The sequence below is a fragment of the Oenanthe melanoleuca genome, chromosome 8, assembly GCF_029582105.1.
Source record: "Oenanthe melanoleuca isolate GR-GAL-2019-014 chromosome 8, OMel1.0, whole genome shotgun sequence".
In the NCBI taxonomy this organism is placed as follows: Eukaryota; Metazoa; Chordata; class Aves; order Passeriformes; family Muscicapidae; genus Oenanthe; species Oenanthe melanoleuca.
The window spans coordinates 6,266,217-6,291,906 of record NC_079342.1 but is presented as its reverse complement, the minus strand read 5'-3'; the positions used below and the strand labels follow the sequence as shown (position 1 = coordinate 6,291,906).

At 36.6% G+C, this 25,690-nt stretch overlaps 1 long non-coding RNA gene across 4 annotated transcripts in view; it reads left to right on the top strand.

The window, feature by feature from the left end:
* Nucleotides 1-25,690, top strand: part of LOC130256373 (uncharacterized) — a 59,242-nt gene that overhangs the window by 16,543 nt on the left and 17,009 nt on the right. For 3 of the 4 annotated variants that reach the window (XR_008841098.1, XR_008841100.1, XR_008841099.1), the window contains exons 2-3: nucleotides 13,555-13,667; nucleotides 19,361-19,479. This is a non-coding gene — a long non-coding RNA (uncharacterized LOC130256373). The remainder of the gene's footprint in view (nucleotides 1-13,554; nucleotides 13,668-19,360; nucleotides 19,480-25,690) is intronic. The other variant, XR_008841101.1, reaches the window with a different exon arrangement.

Genomic DNA, 25,690 nt, shown 5'->3' with positions numbered 1-25,690 from the left:
GGAGCGCATTTATTTCCTAGAACATTGTATTTAGTCACCTTGCTCCTACCTATGATGTTTAAATTCCCAAAAGGAAAGCAGAATGCCTTCAAAATCCCATCCTTCATTAGGGGAGAAGAGGATCTTAGCAGTTTGGCTGACATAAATTTCAGTATTAAGAGAAAACTTGAGTGGGTTTATTGAATCTATCCACTCCTTCTGGAGATCTACATAGATTCCACATTAAATGAAAGTAACTGGTGGCCCTCAAGTGAAATCTCACAGTGGCAGTCTGAGTTCTAACTTGGACTTTGGTTGTTTGTAACTCATGTTTAGCCTGATAGAAGATCTAAGTGCATTATGATCCAAATAAACAAGTCCAAACTTAAATCTTTTCTCCTTTAAGCAATATAACTCAGATATTTGTGCACTGCAGATATTTAATATCTCACTCTCTCCCTCTCGCTAACACAATCTTGTTTTCCACATATAAATGGCAAGCTGCCAATTAGGGAAGTACACATGCTGCAATGCAAAGGAAAATAAGTAGATATGTCTGTATGTATTAACTACAAGTCAGAGTATTGTCTAGTGCAGCTGGAGTGAAAAACACTCCAAAAAAGCTAATTACAACTCCAGTCTTTATTATTACAAGCAAAAGCTTTTGTGAGCTAGGGTTACAGTCTCCACTGCAGTATATTTCTTGTTTTTAAGTCTTTGTTATTCTTTTTCCACTGATTCAAACTCTTGAATATAAAATTGTCTCAAAGTTATTAAAACAACAACAAAAATGTTTAAACAAGACAATTTATCAAACTATAGTGCAAAGAATAAAATTCTCTTCATTCATTCCATCACCTCAATGGCCTTATAGCTGCTTTTATCTGTATGTAGAACACAATTCCAACACCAACACCAGAATGACAATTAAACAAAACCTGTTAGCGTAGATTGAAACATTTTTATAAGCTTCCTTAAGGAAAAACCAAGCTACTGGTGAAGCTAGCAGGACTCCTAGGCTCATCTGGGCTCCTGTTCCAATTCAGAATGATGTAATATGAGAAACTCCTCTTTGTTTATTCCCTGAGTTCCAAGCTCTGAGAAGCTGTGTTAGGACTATTCCCTTTATTCATCCTACTGTAAACCAAAGCAGACAATCTTTTGGACACTGCAATAGAGTAACAGAGAAATCTAGGCAGTTCTGTATGGTATATGACACACAGAGTACTATATCACCCTCAAACCCTAGCAGGAGTAATTTAGATCAGCATACTGAAGTTAACAAACCTAAAACTGCCCATATTATCTCTTTCCTCTCTGTACTTACAGTACAATTTCTGTAGGTATATTGATCTTCTATAAGCCTGCTAAAACACATAACTAATTATATTTCATTCATTCGCCTCTCTATTTAAGAAAAAGAGACTTAGCATAACTAAATTTTGTGGGCTCTGTAATCTCCACGTGACTGCGCTGCATTCTCTCCTCATGAAATGCCTGGCATCTTCTTGTGCCACACTTCTCAGCATAAGCTGCTTTTCTGTAATTCATAGGCCACTTCTGTACAGGGCCATTGCCATTTTTAATTTCTAAAAGCAACTATATGTGATAGAGCTCTCAGAAATGGAAAAAATGTGTCCTACTTTTAACTAAATAGAAAATGGCATTTCATCTTATAGCCCTGCTAGTGCACTTGCTCGTAATGTGATGTGTCACGTAGGTTGAAGAGAATTTCTTTGCCTCAAGGATCAAGTGCCACTTCTCACCAAAAACGTAAGAAGATTTCACTTCATGTTTGACTCCTAATTCACAAGTGCAGTCTTTGAATATCGGCTTTTCTGTCAAGCTGGAGGATGGTGATTCATAAAGTTAAACTTCATGTGGAGTGGTACCATTTTTAAAGAAAACTCCTTCAGAAAACATTTCCAGGGATTAAAAGGGAATTTATAGTCAAAAAACAGACACACTGACTCCAAAATAGCTGTTTCTCATTTAGAAGTAAATCGAGTATTTCAGACAGATCTCTTCATTCTTCTTAAATTTCACTGAAATTCAAAGTAGAACAGGACTAGTTTTGAACTCAAAGTTTTGTGGGCTGGAAAAAGTGAGTTTTCTGCTTACCTGTGGTCATGAAATATTTATCAGTTTGCCAGTTAAAAAATAGAGCAATGAATGGTATACAGTGATTCATTTCTTTATGTGAAGGACTTCGTATAAATTAGCAATCTAGCATTCAGTGGTCACATGGATTCAACATATTGAGTAATGCTACTTTATCTCACCCTCATACAAGTACAACAACGTGGCCTCCCACTAAGTTATTTAGTGCTTAATGTAGTGGGCCAGAAGCACCTCAAAGCTGTTTGGCATAACTAACAACTCAAGACAGAACTAAATAAAAAATCTGTGGGGAAATTTGCAAGCAATCCTACCTTCAACAGTACCAACCTAAATAATTTCCAGCAAAAAGTTGTCAGTCCATTTTGGAGACAAATGCAACAACTTACCCAACTTTTCCAATAAAATATCCAATAAAGCTATTTAATAAAACATAACAATACCCTAAGACCAGTCCTCCAGATAAAGTATATTTACCACAATCCCAGATCCAAATCTACTTTTCAGGTATTTTAATAGAGAATTGCAATTGCTATAGGTTATGCAAATTTATTCAGGAGAGGGGAAGGATGACTTTTGGACTTTGATTAGTACAGTTTGGTGGGGGGAAGAGGAAAATAAGTGAGATTCAGCTCTGTTTTAAAAATAATTCTGCTGCCAGAAGATTCCCCTGTCACAAAACAGGTGATATCTGTAACAAGCCAGAGAAGATAAAGATTTTTCAGCCTCTGCTTATGACCAAAGCTAAGCAAACGTGCAGCTGACACAGGTACCTGAGACCCTTTTGCAGGGCCTTTGAAACCTTCATCATGGTATTGTAGATAAGAATGTTAAAGACATGCTTCCCTTCCGGAGAGACATCTTCAGCCTTTACCAAAGTTATTGCAGGCTGCCATTTTCCAAGCCATACTAGTGTGGTACTTGGTACTGATTGCAGGGGACTTCTCCTGGAGAAAACTCCATGTTCCACAGGAATTTGCAGAAGAGCCTTTAACCACAGCCTTCATCTTCCATTTTAAAGCTATGAAGAGGGCACTTAAAAAAAATTTTAAAAGGAGGGGGGAATGTTTCAGAGGATCTTCAAATTTTTGTCTTAGTGTGGAAATAATAAAAAATACAAGTTCAAAACCTTTAAGCATTTTGAGCTATCATCAAATTTAGGGCAAATCTCTTAAGAGAAATTTCTCACTGTGAATCATGTGCTGGGCTTGCTTTTGTTTTAAATACCAGGAAGTTGCCTCCCAAGTTAAAATGCTGGTTTGTTTATTGCAGTATCATTTAAAAAAATACTATCCAACAAAAGATGTAGTTATTTCTTTACAAACACAATACCATTCAGTTAGAAAGGTTTACATGATTTAAAGAGAGATACACAAATATTTAGCAAATATGTATCTTCCTGTATCAAGTGGAAGCCAAGTAGCCAAGTACATGGCAGCATGCTTGGGAATAGAAGGTGGAGGATGACCAAAATTTCTTTCAATGGATTCTCTTCAAGGTTAGAGATCTCCAGATTAAAAACAATAACCCCAACAAAAGCCTCTCCAAAAGACAAATACAAATGCCAGTAAAACCTTAATGCACATTATTTTATATACTTCAAATCATTCTGGTACTTTAGACTGTTGATTTTTTTCTTTACATGAATTTTTACAGGAGGTTCTCTACACATTTTAAGGCAGAAGGATCAGGGTAACACTTTTAGAGAAATGAATATACATTTCTACATCTTTTAGTGATTAAGAGGGAAAACGGTTTTAACAGTCAATCAAAAAGAGTAACAAAAGGAACACAAAGAAGTTCAGTTCACTAAGTACTGCTTGTCTTTGCAGAGAGAAATTTTGTCTGGAGGCATTCAAAATGCAGAGTCGAAGCACTCTTCTGCAATGTCAGAACTCAGTGTCATGAGGCAAAAATGTTTTTGCTGGATAGAGAGGGATTTAAAAGCTTTCCTCCTAGTTGAAAAGAATTGACATGTATCATTGAAGCCATCTCAACTAACCAACACCACTGGCCAGGCCATGCACTGCTCTGCTGCCTGTACTGGTGCAACTCCTGGTGGAGGAACAAACAAAAGGCCAAGTAGTTTCAGCCAGCCAGTAGTACCCCCAGAGTGTCCCAGCCATGGCCTTACTGCAGCTGAGAAGCAGATTGAAACTCTGAAAATGAAACAAGATGAAGAAGAAACTTTGACAAGTATGACCTGCCCTAACTTGAAGGCAAGAAGCATTTAAATGTTAATGTCTATATATGCTAATTTAATTAGCAAAATGAAGTATTGTATGCCATACTTAAAAAAAGACTAACTGCATACACCAAAATATTAATATATATTATATATAATAATACTATATATAATATTTATTTCATAAGTATTATATATTTCCCATACCATAACTGAAGGCTTCTACTACACCTGTGTCAATAGTACAGTCTAGTAAAAAATGAGAGCTTTAAAAAAGTAAAATAGAAAGAGCACAGGATACTTAAAAATGAGAATAGTACTTCTTTATGGGAATCGAAAATTATCTCCTTTTGGGGGAAAACGAGTGGAAGAGGAAAGCATCACTGTCTTTTTGTTCTACATCCCTATATGCTTTATTATTAAAAAAAAAAAAAAAAAAATCCATTTATTTAACTGATCACTTTATATTTAGGCCACCTGGGAGAAATAATGCTTCTGGAAAGGTGCAGTCCAAGGTAGCTACAAAACCCTTTATGAGAACATTTAAGTAAAGAAATAAAAATCCTGTTTCACCCTCTTGTATTCCTATCTCCTGGCTTTTCAAAAAATACAGGTAGCTGTGTTTAAAGGAGTGAGAGCGTGAGGCACACTGAGTTAGTGAGTCTGAACTTAAACTAGGACATCAAGAAATAACAGCAGCAGGGATTCCTTTACTCCTCTGCTGCCAAAAAAAGATGCAACTCTACTATTTCTTCCTCTGATTAATGTGGTGCTTTTGAGTTTCTAATGGCTGAAGAGGGCATTACAGGAAATTTTACTCTTTTTTTTCTTCCTAATTACTGTTCTGTGTAAAGCAGAAGTTTTAACTTCCAGAATCGGCATGTGAAGTATTGAAATTTCTTTCCATTTTTGACTCCCAATGACTGTCACAATAGTGACAGAACAGTGAGGGCATTGCCCCTCCTTCTGAACCCCTTGTAGGATGAAGGACAGAAAGACTTGGGAGAGGCAGGAGGCCTCTCCGCTCTACAGCATCACTGAAATAAATGCAGCAGTAAGTGTCTGCGCCTTTCAAAGGTCTTTTCTAGGTTAGCAGCTATCTTCTGTTCCCTATTTTACAAAGAAGAAACTGAAAGTCTAAGCCTCTTTTTTTAATTGAATCTCCAAAGTGAACACCTTTTAAAATTAAATGCCTGAACTCACATATCCTATTGGCTATCCTTAGATTTTATTACCCGATGGCAATTCAGAATACTTTTTATATTTCTCTTCTGTTCTGCTCCCTGACAGCCTGGAGAGCTTTTGCATACACTACACCAAACTTTCCAGAGGCAGTCAGTAGCAGTCATGTTAAAAGGAACTTTGGGGTAAATTCTTTGAGTCTTAATGCATCTGCTTGCTTCTACTTTAACACTTTCACAGCAATTTACAGTATTTTCACCCATACAATCATTATTTAATTTAAAAGGAGGATGAATAGGAATATTTTCTTTAAACTGTATGCCAAAGTAAGTTTATTGCTTTAAAGCAATAAACAGAGCTTCTCAACTTCTGTGAATTTAAAGGATTTTCAAAGACTTCCTACAGTAAATGTGAAGCACCAAAAAATAGATTATTAACATATTTAAATAATGGTCTGGAATGTAATTAGAAACTTTAATATTTGAACTTGAATGAAAATTAATTTTCCTTTATTTTCTTCTAGTTAGGTTTCTTATAAGGAGCCTTCTGTTGAATCAGAAATAAATCTTTACCTTTAAAGTAGACAATATTTAAAAATTATGGAGAAGGGATGAACCAGGTCCAATCACAAGCACACACAGCAAGAAAAAAAGCAATTAAAATGCCAAAGTAATGCTAAAAGTAATTTTGCCAAAGTAATGCTAAAAATAATTTAAAATCCTATAGGACAAAAAGAAATATTGCATTAGAAGTTGAGGTATAATCAGGGTACCTACAGTTACTTTGAACCTTGTGCCTTTAATGGAGTAGGGTTTAGATAATACCTTATTTAAAAAGTCTTCATTCTTTTGGAAAAGGGCACAAGATGATCCTTACAATACCACATAAAATAAACAGGAAATCTAGATAATATCCTGGAAACTGCTAGTCATAAAGAGTTCCACTTGGAAACTATGCACTATATATATGATTAAAGATAACAAAATGTTGCCACCAATACCTACCTAGTCCTGTTAGAACTGTAGCTTTTCATATCAGCACCTTTGAGATTAAACTGAGGTAATATCAGGAATCTTACTCTACATTAGTCTAGTATTTACTGTAGCCATTAATCTCTCTGAAATATGCATTTAAACAACCTACATGTACCAGTGCACACAGCTCTGGTAATATATAATCTGACAATTCAAAGAATTCAAACTGTTCACTGATGGATCACCTTTCTCTCTAAAAGAAGCACCCTGAACATGGGAATTTCCTCCTTTCTTTAATGCAAAACCACATTAAAAACTGTATACAAAGATCAGACTCAATATAAGAATATTTTCTGTGACATGACATTGAAGATACCTGAGTTTGGTATTAAAGAGACTTGCATATTGTTTCCTTTTTGATTAGAATAAACTCTAACTCTATATGCTGCACATAATAGATCTAGACAAATGACTTTCAAAGGTCCAAAATAAATGAAAAAATAATGCAATTTTATTCATAGCTTTGCTGTGCAGGGTAACTTTTTTGTGGTAAAGCAAATGCCCTGTTTCCACAATAAACTTCATTGGAAACTCAAGAGTTTTTACAGCTCTGAGCTAGGGAAAAACTTGATAAAATACCTTATAGGTACCCTGAAAGTGCACCTTCAACAGTTGTCTCTGACTTTTCCCTGTTACAAAAGACATTTGAAGTGACGTCTGAACTACTTATTTTCAGTAAGAAGCCAAGCACTTGTGTCAAGTAGTACCACATTCCGCAGGTTGTCTCATTTAAAAGCTGTAAGTCTAGCTAGATATTGGCATGCATGATTCAAGGGGACAGAATTCAGTACTTAGCAGGGGAGGGAAAGGCTTTTAGAAGATAACAGAAGTCCAATTATGAACTGTGAAAAATACAGAAACTCACTGAGGAAAATGGGAGAAGCCTATGCTTAAGGTTAGATGCATGTGCTCAAAAATCTCACTTAATCAGTCAACAATAAAAGAATAACTGCCAGGAAACATTTTAACCTGACAAGGTATTGTAAACAGCATGGTCCTCTTTTGGGATATAGTCTGTTGCTTTCATAGTATACAAGCTACAGTCAGCAGAGAAAGTTATGGAATACAGTGTTGGGGTGTCTTTGAATTTACTGAATTCCTTCCAAAATGCCTTATGGTGGACTATTTAGTATTCATCACCATGCTTCTGTGGAGCAACGGCTGTTAATCTTCTAAAATATACAGAAAAGGAAAAAACATCAGCTCTATAAACAAGCTTATTTTGTCCTATCTTGTCATTTTTAGCAGAAAGCCCAACAGCTCACCTACGGGGGGAAATTAAATAGCTAAAGCAGGAATTTACTGTCCAGCGTGTCTAAGAATCAGTGAAATAAATTCACTTTTCTTCTCTTTTCAAGGTCAGCACCAAGATGACAAACAGTCTGTATTACACAGTTGTATCATATAGTCAGCATGCCAGACAATGAACCCATAATTCAACAAGCCCAGACTTAAGGTCCAGCACAAACACAGAGTAAAATGAGCTTCCCAGTACTTCTGAATATTGTATTCAGTCATTGCTGCTCCCTAGGAAAACAACCAATCCCCCAGTCACACAGACAGAAACCACCTCCTTTTCCTGCACCTCCAACCTCCCCCTACAGTGTAACCCAAAAACCAAAGAAATCAGAAGTATGGCAGGCAAGGGCAAGGCGCAATGTGGGGTTACTAGAATGAACTTAACAGCTCAGTGAGATAAATAGCACTGCTCTGGTTTTACACTGCTACAGAAGAGATGAGGGTCTAACTCCCCTTTTGTTTAACTGATTTTAACGAGAGGAATTGGGAGGGGGAGAGAAGGGTTTCCAACTACTTTCTGAAAAGGTATCTTTGAAGGGAAAATACAATCTTCAAAAAGGAAGAAAATTGAAAGCTTTTCCTCAAGTTTCCTTTCATTTCTTATCTTCCTAAAATATATATACAGTTTGTTCCAGGAAATGTCTGAAATGCCTTCTGGTAGCTTTTAAATAAACATGAAAATCTCCTTTTGAGTTCAAAGAATTTCAAATAATGACAGGGGAAGAGTTCTTGGACTGTAACACAGATGTAAACAAAGGTCAAGAATCACTCTCAATAATTAAAATGCATTATCATTACTTTTTGACTTTTAATCTGCTATATAGTAACTGAATTAGACATAAGCAAAGCTCTAATGTGCCTCCACAGTGATCTTTTCCTGTACACTAAAACCAAGAGACCTCAGCTACATTTCTCAGCCAGGAGCTAATGTTTCTGGGTACATGTTACTGTTTCTGTTTCATTTGTCAGTAAAGCCTTATTTACTTGCTTCCTGTTATTAATTATGGGAAACAGGATCTCTTCAAACTGTAGGAGAGGCTCTTTTAACTCCTGTCTAGACTTTTCAAGACAAAATATTGATGAGCCCTTTAATGTTTGTGCAGTGACACAATCTGAGCAAAAAAACCCCCATCGTTACCTCAAACAGCTTAAGGCTCCTTATCACACGTTCACAAAAAAAAAAAATCCTTTAAATCACTCGGGCTCACATCCTTATTGTTAGTCACTGAAGTAAGGTTTCCTTTCATAGTTGGATACTTTTTTCATCTGTCACACTGATTAATTAACAGCTCACAGTATGAGCCCTGAGATTAAATAGCCTACTGAAATGAGGAGGAGAGATCAACTTTAATATTCCATAAAAAGCTGAAGAGGAAAAATGCCTTCCTTAGTATGAAGGGATCTGTCTTCAAATAATAATAATAAAAAAAAAAAAAAAAAAAAAAAAAAAAAAAAATTAACTAATTTCTGTTTGGTTACATTACATGAGGAGATGAAAGCACCCAGCTTGCAAAGGAAGATTGCAGGAAAGGATTAGGAAAAAAGTTAGAGAAGACAAGCATTTTAAATTAAACTATTGGCTGGAAACAAGAAGTCTTGAACACCAGTGAAGTTTTGTTCATCATCATTAATAAAAGCCCGTTAATCAACACACAATGAAGAAATCCATAAAAACACAGTACCATTGCCTGTAAAGATCTATGGGGAGAAGGCATGCAGTTACATGAAATGGAGAGTTGCTAAAACCTTAAAGCTAAAGCTGGTTTTAGCCAAAGCATTTGCTTTCTCACACACACCTCTTTCCCAAACTGTTACAGTCCAGCAATTGTTTCAAGAGTTTGACTTTCAACAACTGCAAGTTCTCCCCCTTTTTTAAGCCCCTCCAGTACTGCTGAGTGGGCAAAAATTACAGATGCAAGAAAAGCTGACAAATGAGTGCAAGGCCCCTCCTCTCCAGTGCCTCAACAGTCAGAGCCCCTGCCAAAACATGCCTGAAAGCTAGTGAGGAGACAAAGACACAAAGATTCCATTTTTTTTCAGGGAAAATAGATTTAATGTAGAAACTACTAGGGACAAGAATAGCACACTGGCACATGTGTAATCTCAAAAGCAGAGCAGGAATAAATGTTTCAAGAAAAAGTGAAATTATATTTGCTTATTGAGTAAGCTCAACAAATGCTATTTAACACACGACTCTTTAAACTGCAAAGTGCTACAGGGGGTAGGAGGGAGAAAGCTCCCATAAACTCAGAAAAACATTTTCAGTCATGGAGAACCTTCAGTTTAACATGATCCAAGCTAAGAGTTCATGGCTGTTGCCCTAAATCATCTCCTGATAATGCTGTAGTACGCAACCAAAACAAAGTAAATCCAGCTTTTTAGCCCAAATCTGTTCAGCTGTGTTTACTGCTAAAAGATGCTTCCTCCAGGGTATCATTAGTAAAGTTGCAATGAGTTTAAGAGCCTGGCACCTAGGCACATCCAAGTTTACACGCTTTTCATACCAAGTTTACTACTTTCCTGACTGGCACTCCTCACTGAGCTGGAACAGGTCTGCCTCTGAGCAAGGAGAGCAGCAGCGAGGTGAATGCAGGCGAACAGAGCAGGAGAAAGAGCAACAACAGGATTTCTCTTTGAAACTAGCCAAAGTTGGGGGAAAGACCAATTTACGGTGGGAAGATTTGGGACAGCTCAAGATTGTCACTAATTTAAAAATAAAAAGTATATTCACAACAGCATATAAGATTAGAAACTATTGTTTTAAGTGTGATTCCAGTGCTTTAGGACTCAGTGGCAAAAGAAGCTACTGTTAAAAATAATAGACAGGCAGTTTAGGAAGTAGAGGTGTAAAATGGAGTTTTAGTTATCAGAAAGATCTTCAAAGTGCTCCCAGCTCTGATAATTAGTGCTTATCAACATGCAGCATTCTTACAAACTCTCTGTTTGTAATACACCTTTCCTTTGTTTTATGGGAGGCGGCTTCTACAGAGGCACTCAAATTCAGCCAAAGTCTTCCAGTATTTCAGCAGAACACAAACACAGTATAAACAGAACATAGAAAATGTTATATAATGAACATTCTAAAAAATGTGATTAATACCCTGAATACGGGTTATTGACTGAGGATAAACAACTGCTGAGAGCACTCTAAAAAGACCCCTGAGGGCCCTCTACCTAGCAGGAAGAGCCGAGGGCAGAAAGCTCAGCTTTCTGCTGGGCTCACCTGCTCCTCACCCTCATGTTTCTCTTCCTTCATCATGAGGATGTGGCACATTTCTGACTCTGAACCCAGATGCTGCCTCTCTTCCCTTCTGTCTGCTCCTGAACACTACTCTGCCAAAAGACTGAAGAAAGAAAGCACTGGTAATCCTTTGACTAACTAATAAATCCCCTTCAGGATATCAACACTGATTGATTGTTACATAGGGATTTGGGATAGTCCAGAACTATTTATAAAAAAAGCCCCAAACCAAAACCCAACCCTATTCTCCACATTATACCTGAGGTGAAGTATCAGGAACATTAGAAAACTTGAACACTGACCACTTAGTTACAAATACACATTTAATTTTCACAAAATTTCCTCACATTCCTTAAGCTGATAGCACTATCCTCCCACTTGCTAAGTCTAGCATATTCTATCACTTCATAGCCAGCCAGTATCTATACTGTTTTGAGGTTTTTTATGCATTTTACCATACAACCATGATTCAGGCCCTCCTAAATGCATAGCTGTGTCCATTTGGACTCCATTCTCAACCAGACCAAACCATTTTCATTTTGTCAGTATAAAGAGACCCTAGATGTTATGTACTGCAGAGATGAAAAAAAGCCTACATCTCCCAGTCTGATACACCTACTGACACATTCCACTCACTTCAAATTCTCAAATGGAATCCCAAACTCTTCCTCTACCCCATCCACCCTGAAAGTAGAACAGCTGTACTTGTACACATAGATAAAGAGTACTATGACTGCCTGATTTCCAGGAATATTCCAAGATAAAAGAAGATTTAGTTCTGAGGTCAAAATCTATAAATGCTAACAGCAGAGCTATATGAAGAAAAAAAGAAAGGGCTGCCGTTAATGACTTAGGTAAGAGAAACAGCAGAGAATGAAATAAGATTTATGAGCAGTTACAAACATTCTTTATCTTATACAGCTGGAAAACTCATTCTTCAGAGCATCATTACAAAGTAATCTTTACAGAGAAAACTCAAATTATATCAGATTATAGAAAGAACACAGCAATGAAAAATATTATCGCTTGATTTCACACATGTTCCATCACTCACCTAACACTACCCCTATGTAAATGCTTGTAAAGATTACTTGAAAATCAAATGTTAGCATTATTTCAACCTATAGAAGCTGTTGAATGTCAACATGAAATTTTGTATGTGTCTAATGTCTGTTGCTGCAATTGAGCTCATTGTAATTGCCGCATGTCCAGGCAGCGTGTGGCACAGGGCTTGAAAAGGAAGGAGACTTATGTTTGACTTGGCACTGGTACAGCACAGGTCTTCAGCATGAAATTTATTAGCATTAATGGGCATTGTGTAATTAAAGCACTGTGCTTTAATGCCCTGAGGGGTGATGGGGCTTTTTTTATGTCCTATAAAATAGACAAATAAAAAATGTGAGACTTTTTAAAGCTATTCAAAGAATTCAAACGTGCATATTCCTCCATTAAGCATAGCAGAGAAGGCGTAGCTGAACAAGATGGATCCGAAATTCTCAAAATGTCTTCCATGAAACCACAAGATAGTTAATACTAGACACCAGGTTTTCTGAGAACATGCTATGTAATTACAATATTTTGCAAGGCCACAAGTTCTCCAAAAAGTAACCATTAGATCACTGAAAAGTATAGATTTGAAAAATATATTTTTAGATCTAATATACCATACTTACTTGGTACTAACCTTGTTTAAAGGAGTCCAATTTAATAAAGTGGCTTTAAGAAGCAACACAAATATTTGTTACTTGAGCTCTGGCATTTTCTTTTCTGAATGACAATTTAGAAAGCTTTGAGAATCCCATCACCTAACCCACAGGATTTCAGGGACAGGGGGAGGCATTTATGTAGTTTGTCCTGTGCTTTTGAATATCACAGGCTGAAACTGGAATAATATTCAGAGCTACTAAAAAAAGTGCAGGAGTGTTGCAGGTTTCATTAAGATTGGTTCACGTCAACAGTAAAGATCAGACTGTTACTTAGAGCTATGTTTCAGTAGTTAAGCAGGATTTATTTTCTGTAAGAGAAAATTAATTCAGAAGTACACTATGAAAAAAATCCAACACATACGGGTCTAGTATTTGATTTTTCAGAAACTGATCTTGACAACTGATCTGTAGCACTGCAAAATAATACTGGGGCTCATTTTCTGGCAGTTTTTTATTTTCTTTATGTCTAAATGATCCCACATGAACAGCAAGTCAGAAAAGCATGTTAAAAAATACCACCGATGTACCTATTTATGAAGTTTAAACTATTGAAAATATAAGTCTTATTGACAGTATTGTGCCACATCTTAATATTCTGAATAATCTAATTTCACTTTAAGCTAGCTTGAAGAGAAACTTATTTTATCTGAAAATCTGAAGAAAAAGTTAGTACAGATTGTACAAAACCACTAAGACCTTTACATTGACACTAGTGAGTTTTCCTCGGGCAACGTCAAGATCAATTATTGGCTGATCTATTGGACATATCCTAAAGTATCAAACAAAATTCTTTATTTCTTTGTCTTCTAGACAAACCACCACAGAGCTGCAGACCAGCAATGAAGAGAGGTGAGGGCAATTTTACCAACATCATCTATGTCAGTTCCCCAGAAGTCGATGAAACACGTAATCAAGTCTCCAAGGTACATCCCAGAGATTAGTTGCTGTGCCATTCAATTAGTAAATGATTAAAACAAGATGTTTTCTTTGATGACATTAAGGTACTGGCAGCAGGGAGGGCTATTGCTTTCCATCTAAGAGTCTACCTCCCCAAATTATATTGTTTATTAACACATCATTAACAGTGTACCACCTCAGCCAAATGATCAGTGGTCTCAGGTACAAAGTAAAGATCACTAAAGAGCTCCACCACCTGCCTCATTTGAGTAAATCAAGTAAGCACATCTGAATCACAACTGAACAAAAATATTCAAGAGCTAGTTTTCATCTTCAGCTTTGTACCTTTTTTGCTGAGCCCATGAGCCTTCTTCTGAGGAATCAACAAAACCACATAAAGATAGTGTTAAATAGAGAAGTTCTTGAAACTGAAACGTTTTTCTTTTCAAAAGAACAGGACCACAGGTAAATTATGCCTTTTATTACAGCACATGAAAATTTCAATTATGGAAATCATTATTCTAGGCACTATGTGCCATTTTATATTCCCAGCAGGATGTTTTTCATCTCATCAAGAGTTTCCAAGGCTGTTTAGAGCTTCTGTATATGCAAAACACATTTAAGGGCCCCCAAGAAGATCTGTTAATTAAAAAGCCTAGTCAAGTGGTCAGACAGACTGGAACTTGAGGATTATAGGTAAGAGGGATGAAATGAAGGCTTGGAAATTATAATTTCTCTGTCTGTGGTAGCAGCCAAAGCAGCTGTTATAAACTGGGCAAATTAAAATGTGGCTGACTAAGCCAGCAGTCTGGAAACAAGACATTGCAAAAACATAACAGCAAGTCCTCTGCACCCCACCTTTAAAAAGCCAAAAGTGCTGACCGTTTCTTTTTTATTCTCTCTCTTCCTGTTATTCTGATCTGTCACAAATATCCTCCAGCTGGTACCCTTCCAGCCCTTGTTCACGAGTTCTAGCTTCCCACCCCCATCTTAGGGAGTTAGTAGTAATTCCCAGGACTGTGGACAAGTGCTCCATAGTGGGAGTAGTCAGCAAACAAGAAATGACACGTTTAAAAGAAGAGCAGGTGAAATAACAGAGTTGAAATTCTTTTTTTTTTTTTATGACAGTTTTTCATGTAAAAACAGTCTTCTTATACTGAACAATAGTTATCATTCCTTGAGAGCTGTTTCATCTGCCCAGTACAGCCAGCATCTAGGTACAGAAAAGACTCCAAATATAAAAGCCAGATTGGCACCACACTTTCCAGATATATTTATTGTCTTGTAATAGACTATTTCCAGGGAAAAAATCCAAACAATCCAACCCTTTTCCTTTCTACATGTTCTAGTCTGTTTTCACAAATATTTTTAAAAGAGTTAAAAATAGTTTTGCCATGAGCTCCTGAGGTTATACTTATTTTTTCCATATCAGAAAATGATGAAGGATCTATTAATTCTGCATAAATTAGTCACTTAGAGACCCCAAAAACCATCCCAGAACAACCCTTTGTCTTTTCTCAACAGCAGATACAGACCTCCTTTTAGAATCAGAATAAACATTAGTTGCATTGTTTAGACAGCTTTTGGTCAGCATTGCCAAGCTAGAATTTGTCTCAATTTATATTAATGTAAACCTGTGGACTATTTTTTTATCTCATTTTATATACCATGAGTGAATACCTCCCAATCTATTTTGTCTATGTTTATTTGTATTCAAGACAAACTTATAATTTCAGCTTTGTGGTAGGTGAATTTCTAAGTGTTACCATTTCAATACTACACTAACAATGCTGTTAATAATATTGCTGCATTGAAACGTTGCATCTGATTTGAGGCACACTTCAATTCCTTTGCAAACAATTATTCATTAAATACATTTGAAAACTGTTTATGAGATTCATACCATAAAACTTTAACAGACACAAAATTGATATAGGCAAGCTGAGTACTCCATTTTTTATCAGAAATTAGTTTTAGGTGGCATAGGGCCTTTGTCTGATGCTTTTACCTGAAACAAATCAATTGCCATTTTGCATTTTCATGTAAGTCTAAGAGCATGAGAGAAGAGAAAAAGAATTCTAAAGGTTAAACCCCATATTCAGTAGTCTCTCCCCCGCCCCTCTGTTATAGTGGGTATTTGAGGAGGTTCTTTACATCTCCTCCCACACAGTTCCTCTGCTTCATAAGCAGAAAGCAGCTGCTGGTTCTTTCAAGTCTAGCGGTTAGTTGACATTTACCAGTAGTTTATGGTTTTCATTCTACCTTCACAATGAAAAGAGCTAGAATATCAGTTTTAAAGAGTCTAAATCTTTATATTTCTAATTCCCCCCACCCAAAACTTGAAGGGCCTGCAGCCAAGGTTTTTGGTGCAACGTAAGGGATTAAAACAATGCTGTGAACCAGCACAGAGAATAGGACCAATGGGTCCTGGCTTTACTGTTAAAATTCTTTCCCCTGGAAAACACCTCAGTGCAACTCTTGACCAGTAGTGCTGATTTAATTATTTCTTTTTCAATCCCACTTTCTAAAAAACTGCTGTGTACAATGTTGGTTACATATTTGACTTGACAAACTTGTCAGCATTATTTAAAAACTGCTGTAAAAAAAAAAAAATCTTGCATATATACCTATGATACGATGCTTTGATGGTAGAGATGGGAGGAAAGAGAAAGGTGTAGAATACATCACATGAAACACTATTTTCCAGAGCAGGAAGAAAAACCCCAGCTGAAACATAGAAGAAAAGATGTTATGTCCTGCAAACACTGCCTAGCACAGTCATGTGAAAGGTTACCCCCCACAGTTTAATTCCCCTCTCCAGGCACAAGCAGACACAGGTTATGACACACTCCTGACGGCTGACTTCGCTCGCAGATAAATGCACTGACACGATGCTGTTTAAAGTTTGCCTTTCTGAAATTTATCTCGAAAATAATGAAAATTATGATTTGTTAAATACATGGAATTATTATATCAAAATACAAATGAAAAACAGTAGTTTCCTGGCCACTATTTCAACAGTGGAATACACTTGCTAAAATTATTTCAGATTTGCAGGTATTTTGAAATCTCGATTAACAAAACGTAGTCAGAGATGGCTCTCTTTTAGGGCAAGTTTATACCCAAGAGAATCAGGAAAACAGAGGTGATCTGATAAGCAAAATTCCCTCCAAATCAAGAGGTAAAAAATGCCATACTTGTAGTTGTTAACAGCCTGCTAAAACCCCCAGTAAACCTAAACTCCGAAGTCAGTTAGCTGTCTAGTCCGTGTTTATGTCACAGACTTTTTCAGAGGAGAAATACAGGGTACAAAAGCCTTTTATCTGACGATATTTACTAACAAAGGGTTTTAAAAATGTAGCATTAATAGGATTGCTGTAGATGCAAAAAGGACCTTGGAACATACAGTTACTGGATGGCTCCAAACTTCATATAATGTGTTTAAAGACACAAAAGTAAACCATCCCAGAGGCTCAGCACAAGAAAATGCCATACTGTTTTTTCCAGGTGTAGGTCAGGACATTTGAAGACATCTATGACTGAACTTTCTTCTTCCTAAATCAAGGCTTCCATGACTGAACATCACAGAGGCAGTTATAAAAATCATACTGGCTTACAACATCTGCAGTTTGCTGCACACGTGTTAAACAGGCAGCACTAAAACCTATAAAAACACGTCAAAGCAAAATGAAAAAGGACTTGAAGATTTTCACATCGATAGCAGGAAGAAAACATGGAGAAAACCTTTTCTGCAGGTCAGCAAGCTAAAAGCAGCAAAAGAAAAAGCAGTTTGCAGCAATCCACACATGATAGGTCTTGAGCATTTCTTCCTTTTATCATGTGTTGCACTTATGGGCACTAGATTTTTCTAAACAGCAACCAAAGCATCCTTTCAAGTCCATCCAACAAACATCTGAATGACACAGCAGACTGAAATATTTCAAAGACATCAAACATACACACCAATGGCTACCTCTTGTTCCCATGAATTAAAAGTGAACAGCTTATTTGGAAAGCAGAATCTAATTTAAAAATCTATTTTCTAAAGAATAAAAGAGAAAAACACCAGTCTTTAAACAAGGTGGAAACTCAGCTGGAGATGGACTGCAGTGTCTATTTCTTTTTGCAAAGCAGTGATTCAGAAGCACATTCAAAACCACATTTAAGTGATAAACATTAAAACATGAATTACTAAAAGTGAGGATCATGGGAGCATGATCCAAGGACCACATTTTTTCCCTCACTGATGGAAGCTGTAGAGAAAATCAGATATACCTGTATGCAAGTACATTAAAAAAAAAGAACTGTAGGATCTTAGCACACATGGTCTTAGAGACATTTGACTGATTTCAATTAGCATTTGTACTTCAAAAGAGATGATGTAATAGTCAGAGCAGCTAACATTTTTTTCATGTTTTTGCATGAATGGAAAAGAGATCCAGACATATCAGACTGATTATTTTATATTCTTCAACAGAGAATCACTGTGGCTTTATGAAGAGGATTTTTTTCCCCTCAAACTTGTTTACTTCTCTTAGGATTTGAATTTTTTAAAGCACTCACATTTTCAATGTTAGCTCTAGTTTTTCACTATGTAGAAATAAAGGAAAATAAGTACACATACAAGTGCACAGACAGCAAGGTGTTTCTTTGCAATACTCAGTAGAATAAACACAAGAATTTTCCACAGCTCCAGAGTTCTTCAGCCACAGCATCCTCCTTATATATGCATACAGTTGCTACAATTCCACTAGTAAGAGTGAACTAGACAACATTTCATTACTAAACAACATGAACAATGGATCTATGCCTTACTGTTAAGGCTGATCAGAAAATAATATTCCTTTCTCAGAGAGATAAAAAGATTTTAGAAATTTTATTATTAGACTAAAGAGAGGTATGCCTGAGTTCTTTCAATTTTCTTTTGGGAAAAGGCGCTTATCATAAAAGAAAGTGGAGAAGAAAAAGTAAGCAATACGGTCCCTTTCCAGATAGATAGTCTGATCATTAAGACTTTCACATAAAATATCAGAAATCCAGGTGTCCAGGCCCTTCTCCAATGATAACAGAGCTCTGACATTCCAGAGGCACAACAAAACACCAGGCCATCAACCCTTCCAGGGCAGCAGTGGGGCTTTTTTCCTGTCCTCACAGAAAATGCCTTCCCAGAAGAACTTCCATGTATTTCTTCAAAAGCACCCGCATTTTCCCCACAGAGGGGAAAAAAAAAGTTAAGTTTTCAACCAGATCTAGTCACAGTTTTGCATAGAATTTCAGTCACATGGAAAAACTAACAGAATGAGGAGGAAAAAACCCACCTTCTATAAAGTTCTAGTAATACCTTTAATCATATTACAAGCTTAATGCATTACATTAATTTTTTTTAATTAACAGAGTTGGACTTTTAGATCAAACACAGAAGAGAAAAAAGATTGTGATCCAACAAAAGCATGTTATAAAACACTGCTGTTCAAAACAGGTCAAGTATTTTCTTGTGCTTGAAGACTAACAAAGAGGTTTTTCCTTACAGCAATCATTGGGTGTTTTGTCTTTATTTTTGGTTTTTTGTTTGGTTTTTTTTTTTAATGCTAAGATATAACTTCTACTCCTCTATTAAATACACTCTAATCTGTATTGCTGGGAATAGTAATTTTCTTAAGACACTTCTGTTGCTATTAGTTGTGATAGGATTGCTTTCTCTCATGTTTGCATTTTGCAGACGACAAGCTTCAGAAGATCACTGTGGAAGAAAGACCCTGGGCCAACCCATCCTGTTGATATGACTCAAAGTACAGCCCAGTTTGGTATTCTTTCCACTCTGAAGGAGTCTCACATCAGGTAATAAAAGCTCTTATTTCTTTGCTGTTGAATGACTACCAACTGACTGGGTCTTTTTCACCAGCCTTCCCTGTTAGGTAAAATTCACATTTTAATAATCTGGAGAAGATTTAAATTGTTGGTGTCCAAGGTCCACAATAAGATGTGGCCATTCCACCCAGTCTGAGGAAAGAAGGGGGCTGGTTCTGGAGACCCCCACACTTGCCTTTTCTCACAGAGCCAAGCGAAGTCATTAGAACTGACAGGCTAATTGAATTTTAAAGCTGTGTAGCTGCAGCCTCATTTAGGAGATGCCACCAGGCTTGCTCAAGAGTTTAGTAATAAACCTAGACCACAAAGCAAACTGAATGTTCAACTCTACGTGCCCAGAAGGTAGAGAAGATCCTTTTCTTCACACTCCTAAGCCCATGTTGTTAGCCACTCCAATCTTTCTTCCACAAAGTAGGATTCCAGGAATCATCTCCATTTTTCTCATTCTGAAGACAGAACTGCATCCTGTTAACAGCTTTGATAATCTTGATTACAAATTTCTATTACAATAAAACATCAATATCATCACATGAAATCAAGAATCTGTCTTGCTACATCTTGTTAAAAAGTCATTTTCAGCTTAAGCCAATTAGGAAAATAGAAATGGTCATAGAGGGTTTCAGAACAGAAGAAAGATTTACATTTTATCTTTTCTGCCACAAGTGGCAGATATAGTTGCTATGTGAGAAGATTTCTGCCCTAACTGATCACTAAGGCATTTAAATTACCTGTAAAGATGATTTAAAATGGGATAACTGACAACCACAATATCCACAGTATTTAATGGTGCTATTAAGTGTGGAAGAAACTTGGTATCAACCCCCCAACTCAGTAATGAACACATTCAAGAAATTTGAACAGATGCACATTTGACCATAGTAGGACATATTCTGAAATAACACGAAACATATGGAAACAACCACAACTAAAGTTGTTCTCATATGCTTTGTTTTTACTGAGTCCAAGCTTATTAAGCTTTACTAAGCTTTTAGTGTCCTATAAGAACAGCTCAATGAATCAACGGGAAAAACACTGAAGCTGAACATCTAGAGACTCTTTCACAGATAGGTTTAAACACAAACAACAGTCATGACTAGAGCAAGAAGCTGCATGATTGAAGTGGAGGGTCTAGAGCCCAAGCCCATCCAGGAGGGACAGAGGGAACTGAGATTATGAAGTCTGGAGGTCAGGGGAGAATTTATCACTTTCTATAACTATCTCACAGGAGGCTGCAGTAGAGCATGTCTGAGTGTCAAGCATACTTTTTTTTCCCAAGTAATGAGTGATAGGATAAGAGAAAATGGCCTCAAGTTGCACCAAGGGCCACTTAAATTTGGTATTAGGAAAAAATTCTCCACCAAAAAGCCTGTGAAGCATTGGAAAAGGGTTCCCAAAGAAGTGATGAAGTCACCATCCCTGGAGGTACTTAAAAGACATGTACACATGGTGCTGTGGGAGAAGATTTAAGTAGTAAACCTGGAAGTGTTGGGTTTGCGGTTGGACGCAATGATCTCATGCGCCTTTTGCAACCTGAACTATTAAATGAACGACAGGTTCAAATCACTGGCTGTATTACCATGTATGCTGCTTTTAATAATGGCCAATTCCTTCCTTACATGATACTTAAAAATGTCATAATTATATTCTCAAATCCAAGTGGTTCTTGCATTCACCTGGGCCATATGAATGCATTTAAAGACTGAAATCCATAACATAGTTTCCTTCCCAATGTATATACGCGTTCCTACAGCCACAGTGAAAGTATTTCTACAGATACAGCATTATCAGAGAGCCAAATTGTATCCTTGCCGTCCAACAATTACAGCACGTCTCCACACAGCAAAACAGGAACATCTGGAATTGTGCTCTTGTGAGGGCAGCTGGGACTGCATTGCTCCACCAGGAAATTAACTGTGCTCAGGTTATAAAATATACTTGGGACTGTTCACAGAAAACTAACAACCATCTTTGTATTGAAGAAATAACTTGAGTACAAGGCACTTATTAGGAGAAGTTTGTCAAAGTGCATACTATGTTTTTCTGACATGGGGATATTGTGCAGATTCACTCTATATTAAAATCCCATTGAGCGTAAACAGCTCCCTCTCATTTCAGAAATTATTTCCTAAGTAGAAAAATAGTGTGATAACCAAGACTGATTTTACCAAACCTGCCACTAAGGTGAGTTTTTTCACAAACTCATATTCTGATCTAACTAGAAACAAGGTAAATTTGGGTAAATGCTAGCTATTCCTTCTCTCAAGTTCTGCTTTGGTTTCATGTTACTCCTCAGAGTTTGTGGCAACAAGTGCAAGACAAATTATTCACTTCTCTTCAGCCAAAACTGGAAAGTACTGATTGCAGTAGCCAGGAATTGTGGCCTAGGTAAAATCTTTCTTTACTAATATTAATGAGTGTGCTGGTTTGAAGTGGCTTGGGTTTTGGTTAAGGGAAAAACCAGGCAGGCCAGGCCAGTGCTCAGCCCACTACATTGGGAAAGAAATTATAAAAGGCAATTGCTTGCTGTTGGCCAGTTGTACCATTTTGTATTTTATTGACTGCTCTGCTCAAGATTCCTTCCAAGATCAAAACATTCAGGCGATTTCTTTTTTTGCACATACTGGCATCAATATTTTGGAAGAACCTGAATTGTTCTGTGCATGCACAGGTTTAGTAGAAAGACATTTTGATGATCACAGATTTGAAAGACCCTGCTTCTATACACTTAAGACTATACATTAGATAGAGAAAATGCTCAATAAATTACTTCTGCTAAGATCCAAAGTTTTAAAATAAATATAAAATTAATAAGAATAAATTAATTATTTTTATTCAATTCTATTTGCCTTCAGCATCAGGTAGTTCCATGTCTACTCCATTTGAATTGAAGGTATTATTTCTTTTTAAGTGAGAAAAGAAAGGCATACCTAAATACCCATATTTACCACACTTTGAATGTTAGACTTGTACTATAAAAAGAAACAACTTTCCTGAGACTCCATACCTATCCCTTTAGCAACTTTTAATATTTCATTATAGTTCATGGAGTATAAATTGGCTTAATTTTTGTTAACACTGCATGAATATTTTGACAAGGGTTCATCCACTTAGCCAAAATTGGAAACAGCTAAATATTAACATGGTATAGGACCAGACATACACACAGTGAGCTAGTTTAAAGTGGGGGGGGAAAAGCCCAAGTGAGATTTGCGAAGGCATTCGATCAGGATAAAGAAACAATGCAACTATTGTAACAGCCTCCTGCTAGAAGTGGTGAAACACTTTAAACAAGTTTTACTTACACAGCATTTCTTCTCCTCCTTTGAAATATGTTCTAAAAAAAGCTTCACAATTAACATATTGTATACATTTTGCAAGCTTTTCAAAGATCAGGAGCTGTTTCTGGAAAGACTCACTCTGCTTTGGTAAATAATTAGAGCATGCATTACACCAAGGTGCATTAAATGTTTGACATCTGTGAGGGTACAGAAACATACACTTACAGCTTCAAAAAGCAAAATTAAATCAGATATCATTTTAAAGGGGACAAGAAAGAAAAAGGAAAAAAGAGAGCAAGGGAAAGGACAGAAGTCTAAACGGCAGAAGACATTACAACAGCCAAGTGGAAACAAATGAGATATTATAGCTGGGGTGCAGTCACAGGACTCTGTGTAACTCTGTTACAGCTGAACACCAAGAGCTTTGGGTGAAACTAGTTCTGTGTGTGACATTAGGAAAAGTATAAAGAAGCATATTCAAAAGACAACGAGCACAAAGAAAACACAGTCATGACTATTGACAATAGCGAATTCTGTACGGGATGTGTGAACGGGACATGAGTGAGGCAAAATAGAATCAGCTCCCCTTTGCCTGGGATTTTTGTAGTGATACAAGCCAAGCAATCTAAATAGAAAATATCTGTCTGTGCTAGGAGAGAGACATAAAACACAGCAAAAACAAACTGCTTTCCTCATGGAAGAATGGTAACTTTGGACAACATTTGGCACCACAAGTTCAAAGGGCTATTTCATCTGCATTTTAAGTACAGACCCAGAGATTTTACAGTATTCCTGTCTCCATGCTATTGTTTTCTGTGCCATTAATGACATTCAAATTATAGACCTGCTGCAGCCATGTAGTCAAAACACCACATCACCCGATGAGACACTGTATTATAATGTCAGTGTGTCTGTGTTTTAGCTGTGCTTTCATATACTCTACTTCTCTTCAATCACCCTTTTTCTCTGCCAAAGAATAGATACAAGAGACAAGTCTATCTTTAGCTCTACAAAAATTTCTTACTCAGGCAGCTGCAACACTTCATTCATCACATATCCAAGTCTCCTGTTTACAGCAATGAAATTTTTAGACTTACAAATAGAACAGAGGCGAACAGGGAGATTTTAAAATGAAAATATAGGACATGGCTAGGGAGTCAGAAATAATATGCTTCAAAGCAAACCAATTTCTAAACTACATCAGGTGGGATTTCTTGTTTCTTTTGGGTTATTTTGAGCATTAGGTATTTTTTGTATTTACTTTCAGTAAAGTATTTTATATTTACTGAAATACTGTTTCCCAGAAGCATAATACTGTATGTATTGACCTTTACATACAGTTATTCACAATGACAAATATTGATTAAACAACAAATAATTATTTGACAGCATCTTAAAAGACAATATACTGATATTTCTGAACAATTTGTAACTAAATCTGAAACATTTCTTTTTCTAAATTATGCTACTAAAAAGCTAAAGTGATCATAACACATCACTAAAGAGCTGTGTACAAAATTCAGAATTTTAGCCAGCATTTAAAACTTTTTTCAATCTCAAAAGTCTCAAGCAAGCTATTTCAAGGTCACAAAACTCCTGGGGTGTGTGGAGGATATTGCCTGACAAACACTTCATTCTTACTCAGATTCAGCTGGTTGTAACCTGTGTTTCAGGTGTAGAATGACAGACATTACTTGGGAAAAATTAGAATACCTTTTACTCTACTCCATGCTCCAAACTCGGATACCAGGTCCATTTTTAAACTTACTGATATGCTCTATTGATGAGGTGACAGAATATGAAGGGTACTTGTGCATTTGAACACAAACCGAAATAAGAATGATCAGTACCCTCTGACTTGCCTCTTACAAATCACAAGTCTCATGTTAGACTATATATTTCCAAGATTTTAAGGGATATTACAAATTTTTCAGCCATTTCCTTGGTTTATCCAGGGAAAACCAGATAAACTCCTTCACCTATATCTCCCAATTTCAACTTGCATGTAATGATAGCATGACTCTCTGGAATACTTAATTTCTACAGACAAAATCCAGCTGCACATATTTAAATCATTTCCTTGCACAGTCAAGAAGCAACCACCTGTATTCAGGGATATGTGATGAGACTGAAGGGGACACAAGGAGGTAGAAGCTTCCTCCTGTTCACACTTTTTACTGTTCACCATTAGTCAAATGCATAAGGCTGTAGAGAACTTGCAGCAGGCCTACCATATCTATGATTTTTAAATACTGCTTTAGATTTAATGATATGAAAATCAAATAAATTTGAGTACAATTTAAGTTACCATACTAGAAAGAGTTTGCATATCCATTCAATAATTAATTACTTTTTATGTCAGATGATTAGGTACCCTCTGGAGTGGAACATAAATTCACATAATCTGGGAACTGTTTTGCTGGACTCATCCAGATCCAGACACTTCTTTTTAAGGTGCAGGTTTCAACAAACATTTTTAATCACATACCTGGCAGATGAAACATTATCAGTTTTCATTATTATTAAGTGCCTATATTTGAGTTGAAGAAATATGGAGAGAATACTGGACAGAGCAAAGAAACCAAAACCAACTCCAAAAGAAAAGAGACTTTCCAAACCCACAGAAACATCAATGCCTGTATTCTGGTCCTGAAAAAATGCCTCTTTCATGTAAAATAGCAAAGCATTCTGATCATAGTTTTCCCAAGCATACGAAAAGCAGTAAACTATGTAAATACAGTATGATGAAAATGCTGAACCTAAACAGAATCACAAGTGAACATCCATGAAAATTGACAATAAATTATATAAATAGTGCACTGAATTATCTTCAATTTATAATTACCAACTAGTCATAACCCACAGACACATAACCCCTTGCAATGCAATTGCCCAGCTGTCAC